This window comes from Nerophis ophidion, linkage group LG13 (assembly GCF_033978795.1).
Source record: "Nerophis ophidion isolate RoL-2023_Sa linkage group LG13, RoL_Noph_v1.0, whole genome shotgun sequence".
Taxonomy (NCBI): Eukaryota; Metazoa; Chordata; class Actinopteri; order Syngnathiformes; family Syngnathidae; genus Nerophis; species Nerophis ophidion.
Window position 1 is genome coordinate 40651568 of NC_084623.1, and position 13275 is coordinate 40664842.

The window sequence follows — 13275 nt, forward strand, 5'->3', positions numbered from 1 at the left end:
CAGTTCCTGTCTTCACAATAAAAGCGCCGCTCCATTGCGCCTGCGCTAACAAAATAAGAGTCTCCGATAGCCAGCACAAACAAGCGACCAAGCTACGGAGTTTGCCGCCAATGTATTTCTAGTAAAGTGTATAAAAACGAATATGGAAGCTGGACAAATAAGATGCCAAAAACCAACGACTTTCATGTGGTATTAGACAGAAAAGAGGAACCTTTTTTCTCCTCTATTTGAAAATGTGGACATTATCAGCACTATACTGTCTAATTCCAATCAATGCAAGTCATCAGAATCAGGTAATACACCAACTTATATTCTTGTCTTCATGAAAGATAGGAATCTATATGTTGAACATGCATGTATATTCATTAAAACACCTTTAACATTTCAACAAAAACGGCAAAATAAAAAACTATAAATGATATACTGTGTGTGTATATATATATATATATATATATATATATATGCATATATATATATATATATATATATATATGCATATATATATATATATATATATATATATATATATATATATATATATATATATACATATATATGATATGTGTGTGTATGTATATATGAGGTAGATCACCTCGACTTGGTCATTTATTAAGTAATTGATTAACGTTGAAAAACTTATTGGGGTGTTACCATTTAGTGGTCAATTGTACGGAATATGTACCGTACTGTACAATCTACTAATACAAGTTTTAATCAATCAATCAATCAATCAATCAATCAATCAATCAATCAATCAATCAATAAATGCCTACTGAGCCTATGGTGCTGTTAAGTTATTGTGGCTCAATTCGCCTTAATTTTTTTATTTTCATGTATTATTATTTAATATATATTATTGTTTTAGTTGCTTAAGAGATATTCCTGGCTATGAATTTGCTCATTGCTATTTTTATGTTTTAGTGCATTATTTGTTGCCGTCATCATTAAAGGAACAGGTTACTCATCAGTTACTCAGTACTTGAGTAGTTTTTTCACAACATACTTTTTACTTTTACTCAAGTAAATATTTGGATGACTACTCCTTACTTTTACTTGAGTAATTAATCTGTAAAATAACAGTACTCTTACTTGAGTACAATTTCTGGCTACTCCTGAAAGACCCATTCCACCCCGGGCACAGCCACCTGGAACTGCTACCCTCAGGCAGACGCTACAGGGTGCTAAAAGCGAGCACCAATAGACTAAAAAATAGCTTTTACCCAAGAGCCATAGTAGCACTAAACAGGCACTGAGTGAGCACAATATGTCCATCATGTCCTCATGTGTAATGTTTAAATGTTTTTCTATTTATTCGGACTACAATGTGCAATAATGTTTTATGTATGTGTGTATATATATTCATATGCATGCAGATATGCATCTGTGTGGATACATATACATATACATAGATACATCTGTCATCTCTATCTTTTTTTTTTTTACTATTTATACTACCATATTGTATATGCACCTTAGGAGGAGCTGCTCCAATTTCGTTGTTCTTTGAACCTGTTCATTGCAATAATGACAATAAAACTCTATTCTATTCTATTCTATTCTATTACTCTACCCACCTCTGATTCTAAGAGAGACAAAACTCAAATAGAATCTGAAAATCCAAGAAAATATTTTAAAGACTTGGTCTTCACTTGTTTAAATAGATCAATTTATTTTTTTACTTTGCTTTTTATAACTTTCAGAAAGACAATTTTAGAGAAAAAATCCAACCTTAAAAATGATTTTAGGATTTTTAAACACATACCTTTTAAATTCCTTCCTCTTCCTTCCTGACAATTTATATCAATGTTCAAGTATTTTTATTATTGTAAAGAATATTAAATACATTTTAATTTAATTCTTCATTTTAGCTTGTGTTTTTTCGACGGAGAATATTTGTGAAATATTTCTTCAAACTTATTATGATTAAAATTCAAAAAAATTATTCCGGCAAATCTAGAAAATCTTTAGAATCAAATTTAAATTTTATTTCAAAGTCTTTTGAATTTATTTTAAAAATTTTGTTCTGGAAAATCTACAAAAAAATTATGATTTGTCTTTGTTAGAAATATAGCTTGGTCCCATTTGTTATATATTCTAACAAAGTGCAGATTGGATTTTAACCTATTTAAAACATGTCATCAAAAATATATATTTATTGTGAGAAATCATTAAGATGATCAGTGTTCCCACAAAAATAAATATCATTAATTATTAATAATACCATAGAGTTTAAGGTAAAGTGAGCAAATTGGCTATTTATGTGTATCAAACTGGTAGCACTTCGCATTAATCAGTTCCCAAGAAGTAGCTCTTCGTTTCAAAAAGGTTGGTGACCCCTGGTCTAGAAAATACAGAACTATAATTTTTTTCAAACCACGCGCAGCTTAAAGCTCAGACTTCCTCTGATGGTCATTATTACCTAAATAATGGGTTTCATGATCACTAAAATATGTGTCTTTAGGCAATAGGACAAAAGATGTTCTATCAGTAAGCAATGTCCTTGCAGAAAGATGAGCTTTTCATAGGTCATCTTGCTTCCAACCATTTTTTTTTTTATCCTACACTGGTCACACTTATCAATCATCTTTGTCCTTGTCTAGCCAGTATATTCTGACAGCCTTTTTTCTTTTCCTTTTTTTTCTTTTTTTAAAATCACATCGCTTTCTTATAAGGCATTTCCCTCTTAGCTCCTGCTTTTTTGGCTCATCCTGGCTTCACTCTCACAAACATGCAAACAGCCATGCATCTTCTTGAGCTCAGTATTATAGAATTCTAATTGAAAGCCATTTTTCCAGCTGTCAACTGACGATATTATTCTGAAGCTTATTTCAATATCTTTATAGACAGCAAGGGCGGGTGATGGAGTGGATTTGGAGTGAGAGGGTGCTTAGGGAATAGGTGGTTGGAGGTCTTTGGTGGCTTATTTTACATTTTGAATGTGTTCCCTCTTTTCCACTCAGCCCCTCACTCTCTGGTATTTCACTTCGGTGACCAATGCAGCTTTAAATGCCAAGTCTTTTATTTCCCCTTTCTCCTAACTTTCTAAAAAAAAAACAAAAAAAAAAAACAAATCTCTCATCATCCCTGTTTACAAATAACTAACTAATTTGTGACTATAGCAGACAGGATGTGTTAATATGAGCTCAGGTATTTACAGTAAAATATGCAGCAGTCCCATAAATTGACGCTTTAAAGGGAGGTGAACCCCGATGTTTGATTAAGTAAGAGTAGTTGGTTGTGGATTAGGGATGCTCGATGTTCGGCCCATCATCTTCCGCTTATTCAAAGTTGGGAGGCGGGGGCAACCGCCTAAGCAATGAAGCCCAGACTTCCCTCTCCTCAGCTACTTCGTCCAGCTCTTCCCGGGGGATCCCGAGGCATTCCTGTGCCAGCTGGGAGACATAGTCTCTCCACCATGTCCTGGGTTTTCCCCATGGTATCCTACTGGTCGGAGGCGTTCAGAGGGTATTATGACAAGATGCTCTACTCGAACTACCTCAAATGGCTCCTCTCAATGTGGAGGAGCAGCAGCTTTACTCTGAGCTCCTCCCGAATGACAAAACTTCTCACCCTATCTCTAAGGGAGAACTCTGCCACCCTACGCAGCAAACTAATTTCGGTCGCTTGTACCCATGATCTTGTCCTTTTGGTTCTGACCATAGGTGAGGATTGAGACGTAGATCGACTGGTAAATTGAGAGCTTTGCCTTTCAGCTTAGCTTTTTCTTCCCCACAATAGACGGATACGTGGTCCACATCAATGCAAACATTGCACAGATCCGCCTGTCGATCTGACGATTCACTCTTGCCTCATTGGTGAAAAAGACTCCAAAGTACTTGAACTCTTCCACTTGGGGCAGGATCCAGGATGCCACTCCACCCTTTTACAGTCGAGAACCATGGACTCGGACTTGGAAGTGCTGATTTTCATCCCAGTTGCTTCACACTGAGCTGCGAACCGATCCAGTGAGAACTGAAGATCCTGGTTAGATGAAGCCAGCAGGACCACATCATCCCCAAAAAACAGTGACCTAATCCTGCATCCACCAAACTGGATCCCCTCAACACCTTGTCTATACAAAATATGAACAGTATCGGCAACAAAGGTCAGCCCTGGAGGAGTCCAACCCTCACTGAAAACGGGTATGTCTTACTGCCGGCAATTCAGACCAAGCTCTGACAAGGATCATACTCTCTGAGCACTCTCCACAGGACTTCCTGAGGGACACAGTCAAATTCCTTCTCCAAGTCCACAAAAACATGAAAACTGGTTGGGCAAACTCCCAACCCTCAAGGATCCTGCCGAGAGTACAAAGTTGGTCCACAGTTCCACGACAGGGAGGAAAACCACACTGTTCCTCTTGAATCCGAGGGCTTGACTATCCGACTTAGCCTCCTCTCCAGTACACCTGAATAGACCTTAAAGGGAAGGCTGAGTAGTGTCATCCCACAATAATTGAAACCACCACCCCAATCTACGATTCCAGAGGCATTTTCCCTGATGTCCAAGCAATGCTGCGGAGTTTTGTCAACCCCGCAGCATCCAGGACCCTAAGGAACTCCGAGCAAATCTCATCCACCCCCAGGCCCCTGGATCTACCTTGGGAACCTCAGCTCTAGAAATAGGAGAGCCCACATCGGAGTCCACAGGCGCTGCTTCCTCATTAGGAGACATGTCGGTGGGCTTGAGGAGGTATTTGAAATATTCCTTCCACCAGTCCACAACATCCCCAGTCGACATCTGCAGCACACAGTCTCCTCTATACACAGTGTTGACAGTGCACTTCTTCCCCTTCCTGAGGTCCAAAATTGCTTCACGCCAGCTGTTTGTTCATAGTGTGCATTTAGTTAAAATTTTGATTACCAAATTTGAAGGTGTTGAAATCTTTATTTAAAACCGCTAATGCTAATCGGTAGCATGTCTATGGCATATCCAATATAAATCAAGATAGCACATTTTCAAAACTGGAGCCAAAGTGTACTTTTGAGCACTTTCTTTTTGCTTTGTTGACATCAAAAATTGTAACATTACCTCTAGGCAGTCCTAATGAGTCCGTTTGAATTTCTTAACTGCTTGTTTGCCCGCCAAGTACTTGAGCGAGTGCAGAGTCTGAGACTGGACTTGAAGTCATGTGCAACAAAGGTATTGAAATATGGTAGTTTCTAAATTTTAGGTAATTTGGTCGGTACCTATGGAAGTACAGACTTTGGTGCACAAATCTAACCGTAAGTATTTCAAAGTTTGGCAATAAAACACGGTAAACAAAAATAAAAATGTAAAACATTAATTCTAACCGCAAAGAATTTCAGCATGGTTCACAGGATCCCTAATGTAAATTTGTTTTTAATTGGAACACTTTTCATATTAATTGACTCTTTTATACATGCAGTTGTCATGTTTGAATACAGCTTCTGTTATACTTCATTCCTCAATTGCCAAATAATTTCTTCTCTTTGTTGGCTTATAGGCGTGATTACTTAAAATAGTAATAAAAGGTGAAATATCAGGCATTGTGGCAAATTATAAAAAATGCTCCAATAGTTGTAAAGGCATATTCTCTTCAACAGCACATTTGCAGCGACATGTCAACAAACATTGGCATGCTTTGCCCCACATATTGTTGCCCTGGTCACATCCTTTAAATGTCACATGCCCAGTGTTGGCCTGCATGCTTGCAGGATTATTGCAGGAGGTTTTAAGAATGTTTCTCTCTCTCTCACACACACACACACACACACACACACACACACACACACACACACACACACACACACACACACACACACACACACACACACACACACACACACACACACACACGCACACACACATACACACAAGCATGGCGTCAGCTCTTTTTCTGCTACATGTGATGGTTGATTTACAGACTGTGGGCGAAATAATCATCTGCTCATTATCTACGTTTTTTAAGTTTATCGTGACACAAAAAAAGACTGTATAAAACAGGGGTGTTAAAGGCCTACTGAAATGAGATTTTCTTATTTAAACGGGGATAGCAGGTCTATTCTATGTGTCATACTTGATCATTTCGCGATATTGCCATATTTTTGCTGAAAGGATTTAGTAGAGAACATCGACGATAAAGTTCGCAACTTTTGGTCGCTAATAAAAAAGCCTTCCCTTTACCGGAAGTAGCAGACGATGTGCGGGTGACGTCACGGGTTGTAGGGCTCCTCACATTGTTTATAATCATAGCCTCCAGCAGCAAGAGCTATTCAGACCGAGAAAGCGACAATTTTCCCATTAATTTCATCGAGGATGAAAGATTCGTAGATGAGGAAAGTTAGAGTGAGGCACAAAAAAAGAAAAAGCGACGGCTCCGGGCGGCGGCAGTGGTAGTGTTTCAGATGTAATTAGACACATTTACGAGGATTATTCTGGAAAATCCCTTATCTGCTTATTGTTTTAATAGTGTTTTAGTGAGATTCTAAAGTCATACCTGAAAGTCGGATGGCTGCGGTGAACGCCAGTTTCTCAGAGAGAAGCCAATGGAGGAGCCAAGATCACAAATGCTTTTTTGACAGCTACAGGAGGAGGTCCCATAATCCACTGAAGTCTCCGGTAAGAGCTGACTTAATATCACAATTTTCCCATCCAAAAACTTGCTGGTTGACGTCGAGAAACATGTTCGCTTGACCGCTCTGTGTTAAAGCTTCACAACAAAGAAACACCGGCTGTTTCTCGGTGCTAAAGGCAGCTGCAATCCACCGCTTTCTACCAGCAGCATTCTTATTTGACGTCTCCATTATTAATTGAACAAATTGCAAAAGATTCAGCAACACAGATGTCCAAAACACTGTGTAATTATGCGATGAAAAGAGACGACTTTTAGCCGTGTGTGGTGCTGGGCTAAAATGTTCGCAACAGATCGAGACGTCATGGGCACGCGTCATCATTCCGCGACGTTTTCAACAAGAAACTCAGTGCGGAAATTTAAAATTTGCAATTTAGTAAACTAAAAAGGCCGTATTGGCATGTGTTGCAATGTTAATATTTCATCATTGATATATAAACTATCAGACTGCGTGGTCGGTAGTAGTGGGTTTCAATAGGTCTTTAAACTCATTTTAGATCGGGGGCCACATGGAGAAAAATAACTTGAAAATAAAGACAACTTCAGATTGTTTTCTTTGTATAAAAATAGAACAAGCACATTCTGAAAATGTACAAATCATAATGTTGTTGTTTTGTTTTACACTTATGTACATGTTGCAGTTAACAATATTCTGTCTTTATTTTGTCGTTATTCATACTTTCTGAATAAATTATGTGATAATGTTCATCAGTCAACTCATTGGTGTTAATGTTCAACCTATCAAGATAAATAAATTTGTCAAAATCAAATTACAGGATGTACTGATTTACTAACATGATGTGTTTTTTTTTTTTTTACATGTATAGATACATACGTAGATACCAGGGCTGCGAATCTTTGGGTGTCCCACGATTCGATTCAATATCGATTCTTGGGGTCGCGATTCGATTATAAATAGATTTTTTCGATTCAACGCGATTCTCGATTCACAAAAGATATTTTTCCGATTCAAAACGATTCTGTATTCATTCTATACAAAGTATTTCAGCAGGATCTACCCCAGTCTGCTGACATGCAAGCAGAGTAGTAGATTCTTTTAAGAAAGCTTTTATAATTGTAAAGGACAATGTTTTATCAACTGATTGCAACAATGTAAATTTGTTTTAACTATTAAACGAACTAAAAATATGACTTTTTTATCTTTGTGAAAACATTGGACACAGTGTGTTGTCAAGCTTATGAGATGTGATGCAAGTGTAAGCCACTGTGACACTATTGTTCTTTTTTATTATTTTTATAAATGTCTGATGATAATGTCAATTACTACTACGCTGAAATTATAACTAATATTGATACTGTTGTTCATAATATTCATTTTTGTTTCACTACTTTTGGTTTGTTCTGTTCCGTGTTTGTGTCTCTTCAATTGCTAATTGATTAACGTGGACCTCGACTTAAACAAGTTGAAAAACTTATTGGGGTGTTACCATTTAGTGGTCAAATTTACGGAATATGTACTGAACTGTGCAATCTACTAATAAAAGTTTCAATCAATCAATGCTCTGTTTATTGCAGTTCTGAGTGTTGCTGGGTCAGGTTTGGTTTTGGAATTAGATTGCATTGTTATGGTATTGCTGTGTATTGTTTTGTTGGATTGATAAAAACATAATAAAATAAAAATAAAAATCAATGAGAATCGATTCTGAATCGCAAAACATGAGAATCGCGATTCAAATTCAAATCGATTTTCCCCCACATCCCTAATAGATACAAATAATTGCTATTGGGACCTCTATAGGACACATTTACAACAGCAGTTTTTTTCATTAAAAAATGTCAGCTATTTTTTTTACCCTGCAAACTCATCCGGTGTCAAACATAAGGCTTTATGTTTGACACCCCTGGTATAGAACATCTGTGGAGGAAGCTGAAACTTTAAATTGCTTAGCGACAGCCTCAAGATATGGGCATAGTAAATATGTTTTTTTGTACTAAGTTAAAATAGATTAGTTATGTATTTATCCCATCCCCAGATCATGTCTTTGGTTTGGAGGTTTGTATTATTCTTGTGTTTACTTTCTGGTTTATTGAGCGCCGTTCTCCACACCTGCCCTGTTTAGTGATTAGTGTCCACACCAGCTGTTTTTGTTAATCACGGCCCCTTACATACCCAGTCTTGCCACTCACTCGGCATGGGTGTTTTGTTAGCGCTCCGCGACAGGTTATATTCCTCTTTTTAAAACAGTACGTTTTTGTCATGCTAGTTTGGTGATCCGTAGCTCTGGAGCCGCATGAGGCTCTTTAGCGCCGCCCTAGTGGCTCCCTGGAGCTTTTTCAAAAATGTATGAAAATGGAAAAGATGGTGGAAAAAAATATAATTTTTGTTTTAATATTGTTTCTGTAAGGAAGCAAAAAATTACAAAAACCTTCGTAATTGTTAAAAATACCACTATTTATATTAAACATGCTTCACTGATGAGAGGATTTGACGAGCGTTGTTTTGTCCTACCAATTTCGGCGGTCCTTAAAGGCAACGTAGTTTATTTACATGTACAACTTTCTCAGAACCTGCCACAGTAAGACGTGTTTTATTCCACGCCTTATTTGTCTCATTTTGTCCGACAAACTTTTCATGCTGTGTGTGGATGCACAAAGGTGAGCTTTGTTGATGTTATTGACTTGTGTGAAGTACTAATAAGGCATATTTGGTCACTGCATGACTGCAAGCTAATCGATGCTAACATGCTATTTATGCTAGCTGTAAGTATATATTGTATCATTATGTCTCTTGTAGATATATTTGAGCTCATTTAATTTCCTTTACTCATGTCCTCGCTATATTTAATTAATATTTGCATGCCTCATGACACACTATATGGATGCAATATTGGTTGCATGTCTGATAGTTGTTTGTGTGACATGTCGTTATCGACCACCACAAACATTACCCAGCTTGCCAAAGATTGCAATAGATCCAAATAAAACATGGGTGTCAAACTCTGGCCTGTGGGCCAAATTTGGCCCGCCGTGTAATTTCATTTGGCCCTTGAGGCAATATCAAATTAACATTAGAGCTGGCCCGCCGGTATTATACAGCACATTCAAAGCTAATACTCATGCTTGCCAACCCTCCAGATTTTCCCAGGAGACTCCCGAAACCATTCTCCCTAATTTTCTCCCAATTTTCACCCGGACAACAATATTGGGGGCGTGCCTTCTAAGCACTGCCTTTAACATCCTCTACAACCTGTCGTCACGTCCGCTTTTTCCTCCATACAAACAGCGTCACATAATATATGCGGCTTGAACAAACACACACAAGTGAATGCAAAGCAAACTTGGTCAACAGCCATACAGGTCACACTGAGGGTGGCCGTATCGTATAAACAACTTTAACACTGTTACAAATTTGCGCCACACTGTGAACCTACACCAAACAAGAATGACAAACACATTTCGGGAGAACATCCGCACCGTAACACAACATAAAAACAACAGAACAAATACCCAGAACCCATTGCTGCGCTAACTCTAACGGGACGCTACAATATACACTCACCCGCTACCACCAAACCCCGCACCCTGAACTCTGCCCACCTCATCGTTATTTTAATTTCAAATTTATTAGCCTGTGGAAAAAGTTAATGTTGGTATTTACCTCAGAAGGCTCCAAATAGAAAAGAGGCATTAATTTCTTTATTCAAATTTGATTTAATATACCATTGATGTTTTTTCGTATGTTTTTTGAAAGTTTATTTTGCACTATTAAGTTATGTAAGCGTTGCTTGTTCCATATTTGGTGTTAAAGCAAATCACTGTAGCAAACTGACCTATAATTAGCGTTTTATTCATGCACTTTCTCTTGCCACTTCAAGGCTTGAATGTTGGATTCATTCATTATTGTTATTTTATTTTCAAATGTATTAGTAGCCTGTGGGAAAAGTTTATTTTGATATTTACCTCAGAAGGCAGCAAATGGAAAAAGGGCATTACATTTCTATTTAAATTTTATTTGATATGCCATTGATATGTTTTAATTATTATTATTATAATTATTATTATAATTTGAAACTCCATTTTGCGTGTCACTATAAAGTTATATAAGCCTTGCTTGTTCAATATTCAATTTAAAATTTGTTTGGGTCCCTATTAAAACGTTAATATGTTCAACTTTAGCCCGCGGCTTTGTTCAGTTTTAAATTTTGGCCCACTCTGTATTTGAGTTTGACGCCCCTGCATTAAAAGAAGACAGCCTGCTGTTTCCTTTAACTTAGACACACTCATCTATACCGTTACTATAGTAAACCAGTAATTTCCAGGAGTTCTCACCTTCTAAGAAGCCTGCGTTTTACTGTTTTCCAATGTTACAAAAATTGGTAGAATAAATATTACATTTCAACATTTTTATCAAGAAAGATTTGCGTCAGCTTGCGAAACATACCGTATTTCCTTGAATTGCCGCCGGGAGGCTAATTAATTTAAAATCTCTTCTCACTCTTACCAAAGGCATGCGGTAAAAGTAAGCATGCGCTAATTTTTTTAAAACTTCTTCTCACTCCGGCACTTACCAAAGGTATGCAGTAAAAATTTGAGTGTGATGTAAGCTTGGACCTTAAAGGGGAACATTATCACAATTTCAGAAGGGTTTAAACCAATAAAAATCAGTTCCTAGTGGCTTATTTTATTTTGAAGTTTTTTTCAAAATGTTACCCATCCCGGAATATCCCTAAAAAAAGCTTTAAAGTGCCTGATTTTCGCTATCTGTGAAGTCATCGTCCATTTTCCTGTGACATCATCCAGTGATGCCAATACGAATAGCACAGCAAGATATAGCTACATTAGCTCGGATTCAGACTCTGATTTCAGCGGCTTAAGCGATTCAACAAATTACGCATGTATTGAAACGGATGGTTGGAGTATAAAGGCAGATAGCGAAAACGAAATTGAAGAAGAAACTGAAGCTATTGAGCGAATAGCTATTGACGCAATTCAGCCTTGTTTGCCTTAGCATCGCCGGTAAAATGTGCAGACCAACGATAGGAAGTTTCGCATCTTGTGATACTGGAGCAACTTAAATCCATCGATTTGGTAAGTGTTTGTTTGGCATTAAATGTGGGTGGAGGGAAATGCTGGATGTAAATATAGTTTCAAATGTACATACAGCTAGCCTAAATGGCATGTTAGCATCGATTAGCTGGCAGTCATGCCGCGACCAAATATGTCTGATTAGCACATAAGTCAATAACATCAACAAAACTTACCTTTGTCATTTAGTTGACTTTATCGTTGGAAATGCATCTGCAGGTTATCCATACATCTCTGTGCCATGTCTGCCTTAGCATCGCCGGTAAAATGTGCAGACACTCCGGCACATTCAGTGGGGGTCTGGCGGCAGATTTCTTTGACTTTATCGTTGGAAATGCATCTGCTTAGAGTGTCGCAGGATATCCACACAATCTTGCCATCTCTGTAGTAGCATAGCTTTCGTCGGTAAAGTGTGCGGAACAAACGACTGACCATTTCGTCGGCTTTCCCCACACCCTCGTATTTTGAACAAATTTCGTCGAATTTCTTGCCACTTTCGCATCTTTGGGCCAGTGGTCCAACCTGAATCCCTCCCTGTTAGTGTTGTTACACCCTCCGACAACACACCGACGAGGCATGATGTCTCCAAGGTTCCAGAAAATAGTCAAAAAAACGGAAAATAACAGAGCTGAGACGCGGTGTTTGTAATGTGTTGGAGAAAATGGCGGCTTTATTACATAGGTGACGTCACGTTCTGACGTCATCGCTCCGAGAGCGATAAATAGAAAGGCGTTTAATTTGCCAAAATTCCCCCATTTAGAGTTCGGAAATCGGTTAAAAAAATATATGGTCTTTTTTCTGCAACATCAAGGTATATATTGACACTTACATAGGTCTGGTGATAATGTTCTCCTTTAAATCCTACTGAATAGATCTTAATCTTCTTCCATTTATGCGATTTCAAATTACCGGTATTGAAATCAGACTCCTCCATTTTGAAAATGATGACAGGGGAAGTGTCACTCGTGACGTCACAAGTTTGACCAGGCGGTAATACTAAGCATGTTCTAATTATTTTGGGAAGTGAGTTTGACCCGGCAGTAATTCAAGGCAGGTGCATACTATATACCCTGCGGCAATTCAAGGAAATACGGTAGTCCTTTTGATAGTTTATTGCTAATATAAACATGCTGCCTTCATCATAAAACGTACAGTATATAAGGCTTTGAATTTTTTGTGGCTCCAGGAGGATTTTTTATTTTTTTTGTATTTTAGGTCCAGTATGGCTCTTTCAACATTTTGGGTTGCCGAACCCTGGGCTAGTTCCTCGCTACTGCTTTTGTTTTGTCCCTATATGATATGCTATGTTTTTTCTGCTTCAAGTGGCCTTGAGTACCCTGTGCACGTTCGCTTGAGGCGCAGGCCCCTTTTTAAATTTTTGCAGTATCTTTGTGGATATAAAACACTCTTACCTGCACACTGATTTTTCTGCCTGTCTTTCCGCATCCTGCAGAACACAACCTCTCACTACTATACGCCCCAATCACAGCAGGATGTACCCGTTTCAAGTGAGTGGCAAGACTGGGTATATAAGAGGCTGTGATTAACGAAAACAGCTGGTGGGGACACTAATCACTAAACAAGGGCAGGTGTGGAGAACGGCGCTCGATAAACTACAAAGTAAACACATGGCT

At 38.0% G+C, this 13275-nt stretch overlaps 1 protein-coding gene across 1 annotated transcript in view; it reads left to right on the top strand.

Moving 5' to 3' along the window:
* dpf1 (double PHD fingers 1) overlaps positions 1 to 13275 on the top strand; it is a 147974-nt gene that overhangs the window by 35647 nt on the left and 99052 nt on the right.